This window comes from Salvelinus fontinalis, chromosome 6 (assembly GCF_029448725.1).
Source record: "Salvelinus fontinalis isolate EN_2023a chromosome 6, ASM2944872v1, whole genome shotgun sequence".
NCBI classification, from domain to species: Eukaryota; Metazoa; Chordata; class Actinopteri; order Salmoniformes; family Salmonidae; genus Salvelinus; species Salvelinus fontinalis.
Window position 1 is genome coordinate 46,425,966 of NC_074670.1, and position 17,952 is coordinate 46,443,917.

Sequence of the window (17,952 nt, forward strand, 5' to 3'; positions counted from 1 at the left end):
TAGTGGTTAGAAACCTGGAATAGTGCAGTATTCTCCAGTACTGCCTGTCCTCAGTGTACAACAAGGTGATGTTTTCTCCACATGATGAATACAGGAGGCACAATGCCCATCATGTATTTCTCACAAACAGTATTGTTGACCAGAGAAGACTGTGCTTTAATCAGAAATGGAATAGGTAGGCCTACTGAAGATACTCTGAACACACACACAAACAGAGAGAGAGTGAGTGAGTGAGTGAGTGAGTGAGTGAGTGAGTGAGTGAGTGAGTGAGTGAGTGAGTGAGTGAGTGAGTGAGTAAGCAAGCACTCAGGACTTTCCGTAAATCTCCTTGGGTAAAAGCCTTGAGACAGAGAGTAGTCGAAAGTTAATTATTGCTCTTTGCACAGGACTTTTGTATCAGCAGTATCTTCACCCAGATCTGTTGAACCCAGACAAATAATGCCTGACAAACAAGAGAGCAACTGACTTCAGTGTTCGGATTCCTCCTCAGGGATGGACGACCTGAGAAAGACCACCTGGTAAGGACCACCTGGGAATATGCTGGAATAGATACAGTATTTGTAATTCTTCAGCTGGTGTTGAAAAGAGATTAACATGGAGGTAATAGCAGGTGAGAGACCAATCCTGGATTTTAGCACGCACACACCTGCACGCACACACACAGGCACGCGCACACATACACGCGCGCACATACACGCACTGAGAGCAGTGTCTGGCAAAGGTCCAGGATCCTCTGGTAAACCTCAGGTAATGATGCTAATTCAGGCCAGCTGTGCCAGCACCAGGGCATTGTCTCTGTTGCCACTACTGCTGCCAGTGCTGCCCAGCATGGCACAGGGAGAAACAACACAGAGTACCAGAAACACTGGGCCAGCCTTAATGTATGCCAGCAAAAATACTGTTGCCTTGAAACATGACAGTGTAACACTAAAAACAAAACCAAGCTAACAGTGAAATATGCTGTACCAGGCCTTCCGAATGGCGCAGCGGTCTAAGGCACTGCACCACAGTGCTGAGGTGTCACTACAGACCTGGGTTTGATCCCAGGCGGTGTCACAACTGGCTGTTACAACTGGCCGTGCACAATAGGCCCTGCGCCATCTGCGTTAGGGGAGGGTTTGGCTGCGGTGCTTTACTTGGCTCATCGCGCTGTAGCAACTCCTTGTGGCGGGCCGATGGCCTGAAGGCTGACTTTGGTCGTCAGTTGAACAGTGTTTCCTCCGACACATTGGTGGAGCTGACTTCCGGGTTAGGTGGGTAGGTGTTAAGAAGCGTGGTTTGGCAGGTCATGTTTCTTAGGACTCAGGACTCGACCTTTTCCTCTCCTGAGCCCATTGTGGAGTTGCAGCAATGAGACAAGATTGCAACTGATATCACTATATTGGGGAGAAAAAGGTGGTAAAATACAACAACAACAAAAAAAAAAAATATATATATATATATATATATATATATGCTGTACCACACACACACATTGATGAATTACATTGTCCCCTTTTGAACTTTCCTTCCCTCCTCATAAACCATGATGTTGACTACCACATATTCTCCCTCAGAAATGTCCATGTCCCAGTTCCTATATATTCTCAGCATTTTGACAAATTCTAAGAGAAAATGTAGAGATGGGTCCACTCAACAGCACTGCTTTATTGTGAAGAATGCACATTCAGTTTGGTATGTACAGATAACTCACAGTACAATGATACAGCATCATCACATGTGCCCATTTCTTGTGCTCTCCTTGTTGTCTGTCTGTCTGTCTGTCTGTCTGTCTGTCTGTCTGTCTGTCTGTCTGTCTGTCTGTCTGTCTGTCTCTGTGTGTGTGTGTGTGTGTGTGTGTGTGTGTGTGTGTGTGTGTGTGTGTGTGTGTGTGTGTGTGTGTGTGTGTGTGTGTGTGTGTGGGCAGATCGCTCCAGATTGACTTCAAAATTAAGCACTATTACTAACAAGTAGGCTTGGGTTTTGCTACGGCGGTGCGGACATAATCGACATAATCCCATGACTCTGAATCCGAATGCCACATGTTATCTCCCAGTGGTAGAAACACATTTTACATGTTTTGTTTTAACCCTATCCCAAACCATAACCCTTAACTTAACCATTCAGAATTAATGTCTAACCTTAATATTTTAACCCTATCCAAAACGTTAACACTTATCTTCAATCTGATGTTTGGAGAAACTGAACAATTCTGAACAGGAGTCAACACATGGTGTCAAAAACACTTAGAGATTTGACGTTTGGCGCAACGTCTACACGTTACACTTGGAGAAATGTGGATAAACGTCAGAATCTGAAGTCAAATTGGTCAAATCGTGAGATCTTGTTGGTGTGTGCGTGTGTGTTTCTCTCTAACTGATCACATGCCTTTCCACCAACTCAGTTTATCAATTCAGTGTTTGCATTTAAACAAACGTATAAGTGTGTGTAGGTATGTGACTGTGTGTGTGTGTGTATGTGAGTCTATGTGTGTGTACAGTATGTGTTCATGTTTAATGAGCAGATGGCCTTATTTCCCTTAGGGACCCTAGTCGTCATCACTTCAGCTCCTCTGTGGAGGACGAGGGCGTCTCAGAACCTTCTGGGCCCTCCTGAAATGTGCAAACACAGTTTGTCACATCGCAGTGAAAAGCAATTTACACACACAAAATGAACTGTGTATTAGTTACTATTAATTCTGATAATCCCGTTAGTGGAAATAAGGAGTCCAAAGCACGCACACATGCACACGCACAAACACACACCTTGACTTTGTCCAGGTCCGGCCCACCGGGAAGGGATTTCTGTGATGAAAGCTGTGAGGAGAAATTTGGAATGGAGAGATTAGGCTCGAGATGAGTCACAGGAGGAAGTACAGAATGATGAAGAAGTGAATAGAGGTCATGTAAGGCACAGCGAGGTGGCTGCTCACCCTCTTGGTGTGCTGGATCTCATCGGTGGATTTGGACCTGCTCTTCATCTGTTTCTGGGGGGAGGTGGTGGTGGGGCACTAGACACAAAACACAGAGAGATTGTGCCAATCACAGTTACACCAGACAGCAGGGGCAATGGTTGTTCGGGATTGGGGATTTGGGATGGTATGTTCAAATCCTGGATAGTTTGTGCTTGTACTGCTGTTTTGTCACCACTAGCTAAGATGCTACAGATGGGACTCACTTCATTGATTTTCTGATCCATGGTTGGGCTGTCTTTACTGAGGTTCACAGTTACGACAAAGCTGGGGTTGAGGTTGCAGCTGTACACAAATGATCACACTCTCTTTGTCAATCTGAGGAGGATAAGAGAAGAGTAGCTCATTAGTTCATGCAGTGATCGTCAAAGTCCAGTTGGTGGCGACACTGACCAAGGGAGAGCATTACTCCTTTGCACCTTATTTATTTGGATCTGATTGCTTGTTAGGGTGACAAGTGATTGGCCCCATTGAAGAATAAAAAACTATATACCAAAATTATTTTATGAAAAATTAGATTTGTCCCTACTGCTATTAGCCAATACAAATACATGGAATAAAATATTCACTACATAGAACAACAGATAATCCCCCTCAAAAAACTCTAAAGGAAGCTTGTTCTGAAATGTCTGTCCTATATCTGCGAGATATAAGAAAGTTGAGGAAATGTTTTCTCTTTTTTTCTATGTATTTAACCCCTTATTTTTGGCACTAAACAGTCTCCATATGTACAGTACTTCCATTCATTTTTTTCAACTGGTACCGCGGAACCTTCAGGCGAGTCTTGTGAGGCCTGTGGGCGTCCAAGAGAAACCCACGTGCACATGTTCGAGAGAGTCACACCTTTCCACAGAGGGGTCATATTAGTGTGTAGCCCAAACTGTTCGGACGCTACAGACATCAAATGGCAAATCGGCTGTACCTACTTCAGACGAGTCCCAAGGGTCGTAGAGCAAAACGGCGAACACCATCGTGTTCGTGAGAGTCTCAACTTTCCTTAGAGGGGTCATAAAAGCCAAACCATTCGGGCGCTACAGACGATTTTAGGAGATAAACACCGCTCTAGCTCTGTCACCTTTCACCTCAGATGCAGAAGTGCGACATCGGCGGATGCGGTGGATTGAGACGCATCCGATGCGTCTAGCTTCAACTTTGTGGGAATTTTTGTATTATGCTAATTAGACATCGACTCTAGGTTGTTTAATAGACCTGAATTTAAATGTCCCCCAAAAGAGGAACAAGGTATATTAACAGCATACATCATATTGTATGTACAGTACATGCAATCTCTCCCTCACCAGGACTGAGTGTTCTGTGGTAGTCTGTCAGTCTGTCTGAGGGAAATGACATAGATGTGGTTGATTTGAGGCCTGGCTGACTGGACTCTCCCTCTCCTCTCCTCCTTATCCCGCCATTCCAGGGCCTATCTCTCTATTAGGGAATAATTTGCTCCCTGTGGTGTTATAGAAGTGCTATTATAAACAAGGGCCTGTAGAATAAGGGTCTGTAGACTGGAGTGTCTCATGTGTGAGTTGCCCCAGTGGAACACCCTGTGGCTCAGAGGAAACACTTCCCATCGATTAGTCCACATGACTGACTCAACGACAGCCAAGGTGACACATCCGAATAGGAAGCTTAGATGTGTTTATTACCCTCACACAAAATCATGGACACACGCACACACACACACATATATGGCAGGCCACATACACACATATCATAACTCACATAAGCACGAACACACATACACACACACACAGCAAGAGGAATGTCCCCTTACACAGTCTTTTGCAATGGTAGGAAAAATCACGCTAGCTGCAACTCTCTCTTTTTCTACCCCTTTAACTATCCTTGTTTCATCCCTCCATCATAATGATTTAGAGACGGGAAGAAAGGGTAGCTCTCACAGAATAGGGTTAAAAAGCGGTAGAAATGAGGATTAATCATCCCTGGGTGAGTTATGATGTGAACTGGTGTGTTATGTAATGTATTAGTCTCCCAGTAACAGGCCAACCCCTAATTTGGCTTGGTGACCGAGTTTTGCAGGCTTAAAATGTAGGGTCTTCATATGTAATTAACTTTCTCACTGAGAGTAGAATGTGATGAGAGGCTCTGTGTGATGAGCAAGACAGAGAGAGAAATCCAGAGAGAGAGAGAGAGAGAGACTGAGAAAGAGAGAATACATTCATAGTTCCGAAGACTGTTCCCTCAATCTGGAACGGCTGTAGAGTATGTCACCACCTGCTGTTCTAACTGATGACATCATTAACATGCTGCTAACTTGTAACGGCAGCCTTCCCTCTCTTCACGAGAAGAGAGGGTGTAGCATTGATCGGACCAACACGCAACGTAGCCAGTCCAACATGTTTAATAAAACTAATAAACAGTGAACACTAAACACTTAACAAATAACAAAATAACAAAATGTGACAAACCGAAACAGCCCTATCTGGTGCAGACAAAACACAGAGACAGGAAACAATCACCCACAAACAAACAGTGAGAACAACCTACCTTAATATGGCTCTCAATCAGAGGAAACGTCAAACACCTGCCTCTAATTTAGAACCATACCAGGCAACACATTAACCCAACATAGAAAACACATAACATAGACTACCCACCCCAACTCACGCCCTGACCAACTAAACACCTACAAAACAACAGAAAACAGGTCAGGAACGTGACAGAACCCCCCCCCCCTCAAGGTGCGAACTCCGGGCGCACCCCTAAAACTCAAGGGGAGGGTCTGGGTGGGCATCTGTCTGCGGTGGCGGCTCAGGCGGTGGACGAGGACACCACTCCATCACTGTCTTTGTCCCCTTCCTTAGCGTCCCTTGAGTGGCGACCCTCGCCCCCGACCATGGTCCAGGAACCTTCACCAACGCCCCTCCTAAATAGAGGAGACAACTCAGGACAGAGAGGTAGCTCAGGACACAGAGGTAGCTCAGGACACAGAGGTAGCTCAGGACACAGAGGTAGCTCAGGACAGAGAGGTAGCTCAGGACAGAGAGGTAGCTCAGGACAGAAAGGTAGCTCAGGACAGAGAGATCGCTCCGGACAGAGAGGTAGCTTAGGACAGAGGGACAACTCTGGACTACTGGCAGCTCCAGACTGAGTGGCAGCTCCGGACTGAGTGGCAGCTCCGGACTGAGTGGCAGCTGCGGACTGGGTGACAGCTCCGGACTGGGTGGCAGCTCCGGACTGGGTGGCAGCTCCGGACAGAGAGATCGCTCCGGACAGAGAGGTAGCTTAGGACAGAGGGACAACTCTGGACTACTGGCAGCTCCAGACTGAGTGGCAGCTGCGGACTGGGTGACAGCTCCGGACTGGGTGGCAGCTCCGGACTGGGTGGCAGCTCCGGACTGAGTGGCAGCTCCGGACTGAGGGGCAGCTCATGACTGTAGGGCAGCTCATGACTGGAGGGCAGCTCATGACTGGAGGGCAGCTCATGACTGGAGGGCAGCTCATGACTGGAGGGCAGCTCATGACTGGAGGACAGCTCATGACTGGAGGGCAGCTCATGACTGTAGGGCAGCTCATGACTGGAGGGCAGCTCATGACTGGAGGGCAGCTCATGACTGGAGGGCAGCTCATGACTGGAGGGCAGCTCCTGACTGGCTGGCGGCTCTGGCGGCTCCTAACTGGCTGGCGGCTCTGGCGGCTCCTGACTGACGGACGGCTCTAGCGGCTCCTGACTGACGGACGGCTCTAATGGCTCGGGACAGACGGGCGGCTCTAATGGCTCGTGGCAGACGGATGGCTCAGACGGCGCTGGGCAGACGGATGGCTCAGACGGCGCTGGGCAGACGGATGGCTCAGACGGCGCTGGGCAGACGGATGGCTCAGACGGTGCTGGGCAGACGGATGGCTCAGACGGCGCTAGGCAGACGGATGGCTCAGACGGCGCTGGGCAGACGAACAGTGCAGGCGGCGTTGGGCAGACGACCGACTCTGACCTGCTGAGGCGCACAGTAGGCCTGGTGCGTGGTGCCGGAACTGGAGGCACTGGACTGGAGACACGCACCTCAAGGCTAGTGCGGGGAGCAGGAACAGGGCACACTGGACTCTCAAAGCGCACTATAGGCCTGGTGCGTGGTACCGGCACTGGTCGTACCTGGCTGAGGGCACGCACCTCAGGGCGAGTGCGGGGAGAAGGAACAGTGCGTACAGGGCTCTGGAGACGCACAGGAGGCTTGATGCGTGGTGCCGGAACTGGAGGCACTGGGCTGGAGACACGCACCACAGGGAGAGTGCGTGGAGGAGGAACAAGGCTCTGGAGACGCACTGGAAGTCTGGTGCGTGGTGTAGGCACTGGTGGTACTGGACTGGGGCGGGAAGGTGGCGCCGGATATACCGGACCGTGTAGGGTACTGGCTCCCTTGAGCACTGAGCCTGCCCAACCTTACCTGGTTGAATGCTCCCCGTAGCCCATCCAGTGCGGGGAGGTGGAATAACCGGCACTGGGCTGTGTTGGCGAACCGGGGACACCATACGTAAGGCTGGTGCCATGTACACCGGCCCGAGGAGACGTACTGGAGGCCAGATATGTAGAGCCGGCTTCATGGTACTTGGCTCAATGCTCACTCTAGCCCGCCCAGTGCGGGGAGGTGGAATAACCCGCACCGGGCTATGCACCCGTACAGGAGACACCGTGCGCTCTTCCGCATAACACGGTGTCTGCCCGTACTCCCGCTCTCCACGGTAAGCATGGGAAGTGGGCTCAGGTTTCCTACCTGCCCTCGCCACACTACCCTTTAGCCCCCCCCCCCCCCCCCCCCAAAGACATTTTTGGGGTTTCTTCACGGGCTTCCAACCACGCTTCCGTGCTGCCTTCATAACTCCGGTTCCTCTCTCCGGATGCCTCTGCTCTCCTAACTGCCTCCAGCTGTTCCCATGGGAGGCGATCCCTTCCAGCCAGGATCTCCTCCCATGTGTAGCAACCCTTGCCGTCCAAAACGTCTTCCCATGTCCATTTCTCCTTTCTCTGCTCCTGCTGTCGCTGCTGTCGCTGCCCGTAGCCACGCTGCTTGGTCCTTTGTTGGTGGGTGGTTCTGTAATGGCAGCCTTCCCTCTCTTCACGAGAAGAGAGGGTGTAGCATTGATCGGACCAACACGCAACGTAACCAGTGCTCAACATGTTTAATAAAACTAATAAACAGTGAACACTAAACACTTAACAAATAACAAAATAACAAAATGTGGCAAACCGAAACAGCCCTATCTGGTGCAGACAAAACACAGAGACAGGAAACAATCACCCACAAACAAACAGTGAGAACAACGTACCTTAATACGGCTCTCAATCAGAGGAAACGTCAAACACCTGCTTATAATTGAGAACCATACCAGGCAACACATTAACCCAACATAGAAAACACATAACATAGACTACCCACCCCAACTCACGCCCTGACCAACTAAACACATACAAAACAACAGAAAACAGGTCAGGAACGTGACATAACTATTTCACACAGAGATGATGTCACAACACTGAGCAGATACCTTTAGTGCAGTGAGCTGACCTAATCCCATAACGATTGAAATAATGATATGGTCTTTTCAAACTCATTAGTCAACCACACAACCTTCCAATAGCAACACTGGACACCCATCCTCCATAAATAAGCACATGTCAGAGGCACATAAATAAGCACATGTGAGAGGCTTGTGGTGTTAAGCGCACAACACGTCAGCTGTCTGTGACAAGGCAAAAAAAACTTTCCAAGCCAAACCTTCATATGATAACCACTACACACAGCCTTGAGATCATTTTTTCCCCAGCCAATCTCCTATGGGGTGCCATTTGCTTAGAATGGGCAGAAAGACCCACAGTTCTGTCTCCGACTGTCACTCATGTGGTTCCAAACCCCTATTCAGTTTTCCCCCCATTACATGGACAACTCATACCCTATAAACAGGCAGAAATTTGGAGGGCGAAGTAAAGCCTAGCCACCTAACTAGCATATGTGCTAGTGACAATTATATCAGAGAGGAGAGGTAGGAAACACATACACCAGTGGCGGTCAATGCCCTTTAGTATATATTGTTTATGAGCATGGCCTTATTTCTATTACAGCATATTGGATGACTGTCATTTATAGTCCATTCACCCAGCTCAACGTAACATCGATAGGTTTAGGCTACTACATGATACTACAATTTTCCCAATACCCATCATGAGGTTGCTACAACCTAGCCTATGAATGAAGCTTTACAATGTAGGTGCACAGGTCTAAGACATTTCTTTAGTAGTCAATGTGACAGACAGTGACACATTCAATACACTCTTGCCTGCATCGAGCTGATCTAGGTTCTAATCATTAGTCCAACAATTGCAAACGAGAGTTTATATTGGACACATTCAGATATGTTTATCCCCGTTTCGTTCCTTTTGCTTCCGTTTAAAACACATTTGTCAAAAGAATCGGCGGAAAGAATATCACACGCAAACACAGTTCACTTTAATAGCAGCCACATACAAACAGCATGATCACTTTGCTGGTTGTATAATTCCTTCTCGCATCTACGAGCTCTTTTCCTCTCACCTTTTCCCTTCGCTTGTGGTCTTAAGCGCACAACACGTCAGCTGTCTGTGACAAGGCAAAAAAAACTTTCCAAGCCAAACCTTCATATCATAACCACTACACACAGCCGACATAGTTGTCATCATATTAGTTAACGTCAAAGTCAACATAACTACTAGAACTAAAGCGTTAGTAAACCTACATCAATCATGCAGTAAGTAAGTCGTTTAGCAGTTACCCCCGGCGGACCCCGGTGGCAATAAATAAATTAAACCAAAAGCTTACCTTGACTTGGAAGAGTTCCAGTGTTGGATAGCCATAGCCAGCTAGCTAACTGTGGTAACCTGGTAAATTTATGTTAAGTATTATGTTTACCAATAGATAGCAGTATTGACTCAATACAAGGTTGTTTTCTACTATCCGTAGCCGTTAAAAAGTCTGCCATATGGGCCTCCCGGGTGGCGCAGTGGTCTAGGGCACTGCATCGCAGTGCTAACTGCGCCACCAGAGTCTCTGGGTTCGCGCCCAGGCTCTGTCGCAGCCGGCCGCGACCGGGAGGTCCGTGGGGCGACGCACAATTGGCATAGCGTCGTCCGGGGTAGGGAGGGTTTGGCCGGTAGGGATATCCTTGTCTCATCGCGCTCCAGCGACTCCTGTGGCGGGCCGGGCGCAGTGCGCGCCAGCCAAGGGGGCCAGGTACACGGTGTTTCCTCCGACACATTGGTGCGGCTGGCTTCCGGGTTGGAGGCGCGCTGTGTTAAGAAGCAGTACGGCTGGTTGGGTTGTGCTTCGGAGGACGCATGGCTTTCGACCTTCGTCTCTCCCGAGCCCGTACGGGAGTTGTAGCAAAGAGACAAGGTAGTAATTACTAGCGATTGGACACCACGAAAAATTGGGGAGAAAATGGGATAAAAATTTTAAAAAATTAAAAATTAAAAAGGCTGCCATATAACCGTGCTCGGAAATGCCTCAGGTAGCTTAAGCAAGGTGCATTCCAGTAATGTTATTCTAAATTACAATTAAATACTAAAATGTACTTACGTGTCCGGTGTCATCAATCTAAGAAGCATCCTAAGTTAATATATATTTGCAGTGGTGTAAAGTACTAAGGTAAAAATACTTGAAAGTACTAATTAAGTCGTTTTTGGGGGTATCTGTACTTTACTTTTACCTAACTACATTGCTAAAGAAAATTATGTACTTTTTACTCCATACATTTTCCCTAACACCCAAAAGTACTCGTTAAATTTTGAATGGTTACCAGGACAGGAAAAGTGTCTAATTCACACAATTATCAACAGAACATCCCTGGTCATCCCGACTGCGTCTGATCTGGCGGACTCACTAAACACGCTTCATTTGTAAATTATGTCTGAATGTGGGAGCGTGCCCCTGGCTATTCGTAAATTTAAAAAACACAAATATGGTGAAATGATTTATACTTTTACATTTGATACTTAAGTATATTTCAGCAATTACATTTACTTTTGATACTTAAGTATATTAAATACCAAATATTTTTTTACTTTTACTCAAGTAGGATCTTACTGGGTGACTTTTAATTGAGTAATTTTCTATTAATTAAGTTATCTTTACTTTTACTCAAGTATGACAATTGGGTAATCTTTCCACCACTGCATATTTGGTGATGAGGATGACTATGGATGACCGCGTTGGATTTGTTTGCCACGAATACAACGGAGTGTCTGGCGTGCAACGCTGGATGTGAGACTCGAGTGAGCGGTGGAAGAGACTGAATGATTGATTCTCTGGATACGGGTAGGACAAATTAATGACTCTGTGAGGGGAGAGAGAATCGTAAAAGATGGCTTTGGCAACAATATGCTCACTGCCACCATTTCATCCTAAAAATAAGGAACATTTCTTTGCCGCTAATAAAATAACTGATGCCGCTATACACAAATCCATACTCATAAACGTTGCCGGTGCACAGATATACAGTTTGACGAGAAACCTGTTGAGCCCAGATACAACAGGAGACAATTAATTTATAGATATGGCCGATCTATTAAAAGATTACTTCAACCCCAAACCCAGTGAAATAGTGCCACGATTCAAGTGTGATTCAGGCATGAGAAAATCTACCGGATCGGTGCGGGAATATATGGCTGAGTTGAGTAAACTAGCACTGGACTGTAACTATGGGAATACATTATCGCAAATGCTACACGATCGGCTGGTGTGTGGGATTAATGATGACATGATACAAACACGCTTGTTATCAGGGCAATCTCACGTTTGAGAACACACTCAAACTGGCCCAGGACATGGAGTACGCGTATATAAATGCACTGGATTTGCAGGCAAGGGGCGCGACTGCGTGCCATACTGTAAAAGAGAGCAGCTCTGAGCGCGCTGAGTTTCAAAGAAGGGAATGCCTCGGGGTAGCAGCCAATAGAGATTGTTATCGTTGCAAAGGCAAACACGCAGCGTTTGACTGTAAATCAAAACATGAAAAGTGTTATGTATGTGGGATAATAGGACACATTGGGAGGGAGGGCCGCAATAAAAAAAGCAACGTGCTACAGAAAAGAAAACGGACGGAAGAAAACCGAGATACTCTAACTACGGCTCAAATCAAGTAACAGAAAGTGAAAGTGGGTGTCTCAGACGAAGAGCAAGCGTCCAGTGTACAGTGTGCTGGAGGCGAATACAGTATGAAAAAGGTAAACGCCTTTCATTGTGGAAATGGGAATACATGGATTTAAGGTACTGTTTGTTTGAAATAGACACATGATGTAGCATCACATTGATGAACAGGTCCCAGTTAAATGAGAAGTGGAATAAAGGTGAAGTGCCTAAACTGAGAGACACCCCCATTAAACGCAAAACGTACACAGTGGAGAAGATCACTGTGATTGGAGTTGCTGATGTTCAAGTGGAATATCAAAGGGAAAATTAAAGTCTGCCTCTCTCAGTAGTGGAAGATACTGGCCCCAGCTTACTAAGGCGAGGGTGGTTGGAGGAAATACATTGAACTGGGCTGAAATCACACATCTCCACAGAGACATTGACACTGCAGCAGTTGCTACTCCCAAATGCTATAGGCCAAGATCATTTCCATATGACATGAAGCCTAAAGTGGATGTGGAAATTGACAGACTTAGCAGAGGATATAATTATTCCTGTCAAGTGCTCTGATTGGGCAGCACCAGTTGTTCCCATACTCAAACCAGATGGTTCAATCAGATTATGCGGCGACTACAAGCTGACTGTAAATAGAGTTTCGTCACTGGAGCAGTAACCCATGCCCAAAGTGGAGGATTTTCTTTCAACGTTAACCTGAGGCAGTGGCGGATTTAGGTATAGGCGACATAGGCAGCCGCCCAGGGCGGCATCTTGCCGGGGGCGGCACGGGGCGCCTCCACAAAAAAAAATCTGAATTTGCGCGATTGGTTTTCTATCGCTGATTGTCACGTCAATGATATCATGTCACCGTGTGGGACTGTGGGTCAATTAACCTTGTCGGAGTGGGCGCCTTGATTCTAGTTTGTGAGCAAGGCAGGCTACTGCCTGGGAAGGTCTCCCACTCAGAAGTACGAGATGGGGAGGGGGGCGGGGGTAGGTACTAATGCAATTAGTAAAATCAGTCACACTAAGAAATACTACCAAATAAACCATAATACATTCATAATACTGTGAACATATAGTTTCACGGACATATTGTCGCATTTTTTTCTGGAATGTGCGAAATCGTTTGTAATAATATAAAACCAGTCTGCACACCACCAAGGTGAATTGGTTGTCTTGACTTTTTGACAGTGTTGGTTGATAGGTAATGTATTGATGCTCGAGTGCCAAATCAACACAAATTTGTTTCTATTTGTCTTTGTTACTTCTTTTTGATATTTATGAGTCTTATTTTGTATATATTTGTATATTTATATAGTTTTAAATGTTATAATTATTTATTTGTGTTGTTTCGAATGTCTGAATAAAAATGAACGTTTTTTTGTTGGGGGGGAGCTGAAGGGGGGGTTCGCCCAGGGAGCCATACCAGCTAGAACCGCCACTGACCGGAGGGCAACAGTTCACCTGGGTCACAAGGTGGATGCCAAGTGGTTACACACTGTCAAAGCTAAAGTGAGGGCTGTCGTGGAAGCTCCAGCTCTGACAAGCGTTACAGAGCTGAACTATTATAATCGCTTCCTCCGTAACCTCTCTACCCTCTTAGCTCCACTACATCAACTGTTAAGGAAGGATGTGGCCTGCAAATGATCAGAAAGACAGGAAGGAGCTTTTGCAAAAAGGACTGGCTGTCATATTCGGAATAGAGAGATTCCACAAGTGTTTATACACTTCGCATTTGTGACCGACCATAAGCCTCTGATCTCTCTGTTCCATGAACAAAATCCAGTACCACAAACGGTCTCTCCAAGAGTTCAGCATTGGTCTGTGTGACTCAGGGCCTACCAGTACAGAATAATCTACAAGCCAGGTAGATACCATAGGAATGCTGATGCACTGAGTAGGCTGCCCGTTCCAGAAATCCTCGCTCAGGAAGGAAAAAATGACCAAGTCTTGATGATCGATTTGTTGGATGCAGCACCGGTGAACACAGCACAAATCAGGCAAAAGATGTGACGCTATCTCTAGTGCATGAATTTATCCTTGAAGGATGGCCTACTACGCTCGCTGCTTGGCCTTGAGTGTTCGAGATGGGTGTAACGATTGTCTGTGGTGGAAGAAGGATCGGACCAAGGTGCAGCGTGGTAAGTGTTCATGTCTTTTTAATAAACAAAACTGAACACTGGAACAAAACAATAAACGAAGTGAACAAACGAAACAGTACTGTGTGGCGACAAACACTGACACGGAAGACAAACACCCACAAACCAAAAGTGAAACCCAGGCTACCTAAGTATGATTCTCAATCAGGGACAACGATTGACAGCTGCCTCTGATTGAGAACCATACCAGGCCGGACTCAAAACCCCAACATAGAAAAACACACATAGACTGCCCACCCCAACTCACGCCCTGACCATACTAAATAAAGACAAAACAAAGGAAATAAAGGTCAGAACGTGACAATGGGTACATTCTGTGGGGTTCAAGAGTAGTTATCCCAACACAAGGGCGAGGTATACTACTGAAGTTGTTGCACCAGTCGCATTCAGGTACGTCGAGAATGAAAGGCCTAGCGAGGTCATACGTCTGGTGGCCAAAGATAAACCAGGATGTGGACAATGAGGTTAGCCTGTGTGCAGATTGTCAGAGTAACAGGACGTCACACCCTACCGCGCCATTACATCCATGAGAATGGGGGGGGGGGGGGGGGGGAGGAAGATTGAAAGGAACGGCATTGAAACAAAAGTGTCAATATTCTTGTTTAGGTACAGGATGACTACTCAAGCTACAACTGGCTTGTCACCTGCAGAAATGCTGATGTCAAGGAGGTTAAGGTCAACCTTGGATCTCATCAAGACAGACCTGAAAGTGAAAATACAACAAAAGCATTGGAATCCAAAACAGAATCATGACAACAGAGCCAAACTCAAAACTTTCTCACCTGCAGATGATGTCTACACATTAAACTATGGATTTAGTCTCAAATGGATTCCAGCTACAATTGATGATTGCTCAGGACCAGTGTCATATACTGTGATCATTGGAATTGGACAGACTAAGGAGACACGTGGATCAGATCTGAGCTCGAATTCCAGTTTGATCTGTGGACTTGGATCAATGCTTAAACAAGCAGGACAGGACATTGGAATGTTCCCCAGAGTTGCAGTTGGACAAACAACCTGAGACCAACAAAGCTCAAATTCCTGAGACCACCAGTCCGGGACGACCACCTGTAAAGTCTCCACAAAAGGACTTTGTTTCACCATCAGGTGGTGAAGTGCTGGTGGCACCAGCTACATCACCTTTGAGACGCTCTATTAGAGAGATGTCCGCCGGACTATTTCAGATCCTAAGGGAGATTATCTTCGTAGATGTCCCGAAAAAAAAGAAAGAAAATGGCGTGATTATGAAAAAATCATAAATGTTTGGCAGCCTAGCTCAAAAAGGAATTAAGTTGGGTTATTAAATTAAATCAAAGTTTATTTGTCATGTGCGCCGAATACAACAGGTGTAGACCTTACAGTGCAATGCAATTCTAGGCTCTAACCAATAGTGCAAAACATGTATTAGGTGAACAATAGGTTAGTAAAGAAATTAAGCAACAGTAAAAAGACAGGCTATATAGAGTAGAGAGGCTACATGCAGACACCGGTTAGTCAGGCTGATTGAGGTAGTATGTACATGTAGATATGGTTAACATGACTATGCATATATGATGAACAGAGAGTAGCGGTAGCGTAAAAGAGGGGTTGGCGGGTGGTGGGTTGCGGGACACATTGCAGATAGCCCGGTTAGCCAATGTGCGGGAGCACTGGTTGGTCGGCCCAATTGAGGTAGTATGTACATGAATGTATAGTTAAAGTGACTATGCAGATATGATAAACAGAGAGTAGCAGCAACGTATTAGCCTTAAAGGGGGAATCTACAGTAGTAACCTGGTATATTTATGTTAAGTATGTTTACCATGATGGCAGTATTGACTCAAAACAGGGTTTGCTTTCCGCTATCCGTAGATTTTTAAATGTCTGCCATATAACCATGCTCGGAAAAGCCTCAGGTATCTTACGCCTGGTACATTCCGGTAATGTTTTTCTAAGTTACAAATAAATACTAAAACGTACTTACATGTCCGGTGTCATCAATCTAAGAAGCATCCAAAGATACTACACTAACATAGCATCCCTCTCTGTTGGGTGAGCTGGGTGAACTACTCACCACATTTAATGCACTGCAGTGCTAGCTAGCTGTAGTGTATGTTTTCAGTACTATATTCATTCTCTGATCCTTTGTTTGGGTGGACAACATGTCAGTTCATGCTGCACGTGCTCTGATAGGTTGGAGGACGTCCTCCGGAAATTGTCATTATTACTGTAAGTCTATGAAAGGGGGGGGGGAGAAACATGAGCCTCCTAGGTTTTGTATTGAAGTCAATGTACCCAGAGGACGAAAACTACCTATGTACGCAGAGGAGGATGGAAACTATCTGTCCTCCGCCAACACCATGGTGCTACCATACAGAGTGCTGTTGAGGCTACTGTAGACCTTCATTGCAAAACAATGTGTTTTAATCAATTATTTGGTGATCTGAACATATCTAGTATAGTTTTATCAAAAAGGATACATTTTTAGTGTTTCACTATTTTAATGAACTTCACTAAGGCAGATGGTTCTCCCCTTCCTCCTCTGACAATCCTCCACTGTCATACGCACACACAAAATAGATGAAGCCAAGAAAGATACAGGTGAACCTGAGACGACAATAATATAATAATCACACAACGTCACACTGAATAACACACTGATTCCAAAGACGTGTCCTATACAGTACACAATTACTGGCCATCAGCTCTACCACACTCAGCCATATCCACTGTCTCTACCCTCTACTAATCCTGAAACAGGTGCCAGTGCTGCCTCACTCTCCCTGGCATTGTCACAGCTCAGCCAAGCACATCTCAGCTGAGCCTGAATCAGTTCCTTCCATCATGCTTCCCCACCATCTTGCTCATTTCAGGTTTACCATACAGAAGATATCCTCTTTGCCCTTCACTGGCTAAGCACACTCCCTGCTGCTGTGTTGACCCTATAGTGATTCACTGACCAAGCATTTTACAAGCACTTGTTATCTAATGGATGGGTCTAGTTTTACACAACCCATGCATTCAAATGCATAGCCTAATGCCTGCTGGCACAATGAGTATCTCAGCACCGATTAACAAAGGATCGAGTTCAGGAAGATATAGAACAAATGTGTCACACAATGCAAACTTAGTGATATTCTACCCCCATACATATAGGCAGGGATAATGTACCTTAAGAGCTTGAATTTGGATCACATTTTAACCACCGTTGGTATTGTTTTCAAATTACTTAACCTCTCACACACACACACGGTAAGCTTACCTTTTCACCTGCCTCGTTCTATGGCGCTACCTGGATATGTATGAGGAGATAAAGACAATTTGGTCTAGAATTTCAATAGCTCACAGCAATAAATACAGCTAAGCGTTTCATCCCAAAGAGTGAGAGGTGGAGAGAAACGGACAGAGTGAGAATGAAAATGAGAGGGAGAAAGAGAGAGGAGGGTACATGTAGACCTCAGAACACATGCAGAAATCAGAAGAAAATGACAGATTATTGCAAAACCGAGGGGACAAGAGGATACACACCTTTCTCCTTATTTCTCCGTCCCTTATTCTCTCTCTCTCTCACTCAGTGGAAATGTGCTGCTAGGGAGATAGTGCTTCTCATTTCACTGGTGTACTGCTGCCTGACAGTGCACACCCCTCTCAGCCCATTCATTGTTCCACTGACGTGCCAGGCATGCATGAACGCGCGCGCACGAACACGCACACACACACACACACACACACACACACA

At 46.1% G+C, this 17,952-nt stretch overlaps 1 long non-coding RNA gene across 4 annotated transcripts; it reads right to left on the bottom strand.

Annotated features, from left to right (window-relative positions):
* Positions 1 to 1,627: 1,627 nt before the first annotated feature.
* On the bottom strand, positions 1,628 to 17,895 carry LOC129857910 (uncharacterized). 4 transcript variants are annotated; one of them, XR_008759967.1, is made up of 7 exons: positions 17,742 to 17,895; positions 17,476 to 17,505; positions 14,876 to 14,934; positions 3,157 to 3,268; positions 2,912 to 2,989; positions 2,745 to 2,795; positions 1,628 to 2,591 (listed from the first exon to the last, which is right to left on the bottom strand). It is a non-coding gene; the product is annotated as an uncharacterized LOC129857910 (long non-coding RNA). The 4 variants fall into 4 exon arrangements; XR_008759966.1 differs by lacking the exon at positions 14,876 to 14,934 and having other exon boundaries at positions 17,476 to 17,573; XR_008759965.1 differs by lacking the exon at positions 14,876 to 14,934 and having other exon boundaries at positions 17,742 to 17,892.
* Between the last annotated feature and the right edge of the window lie 57 nt (positions 17,896 to 17,952).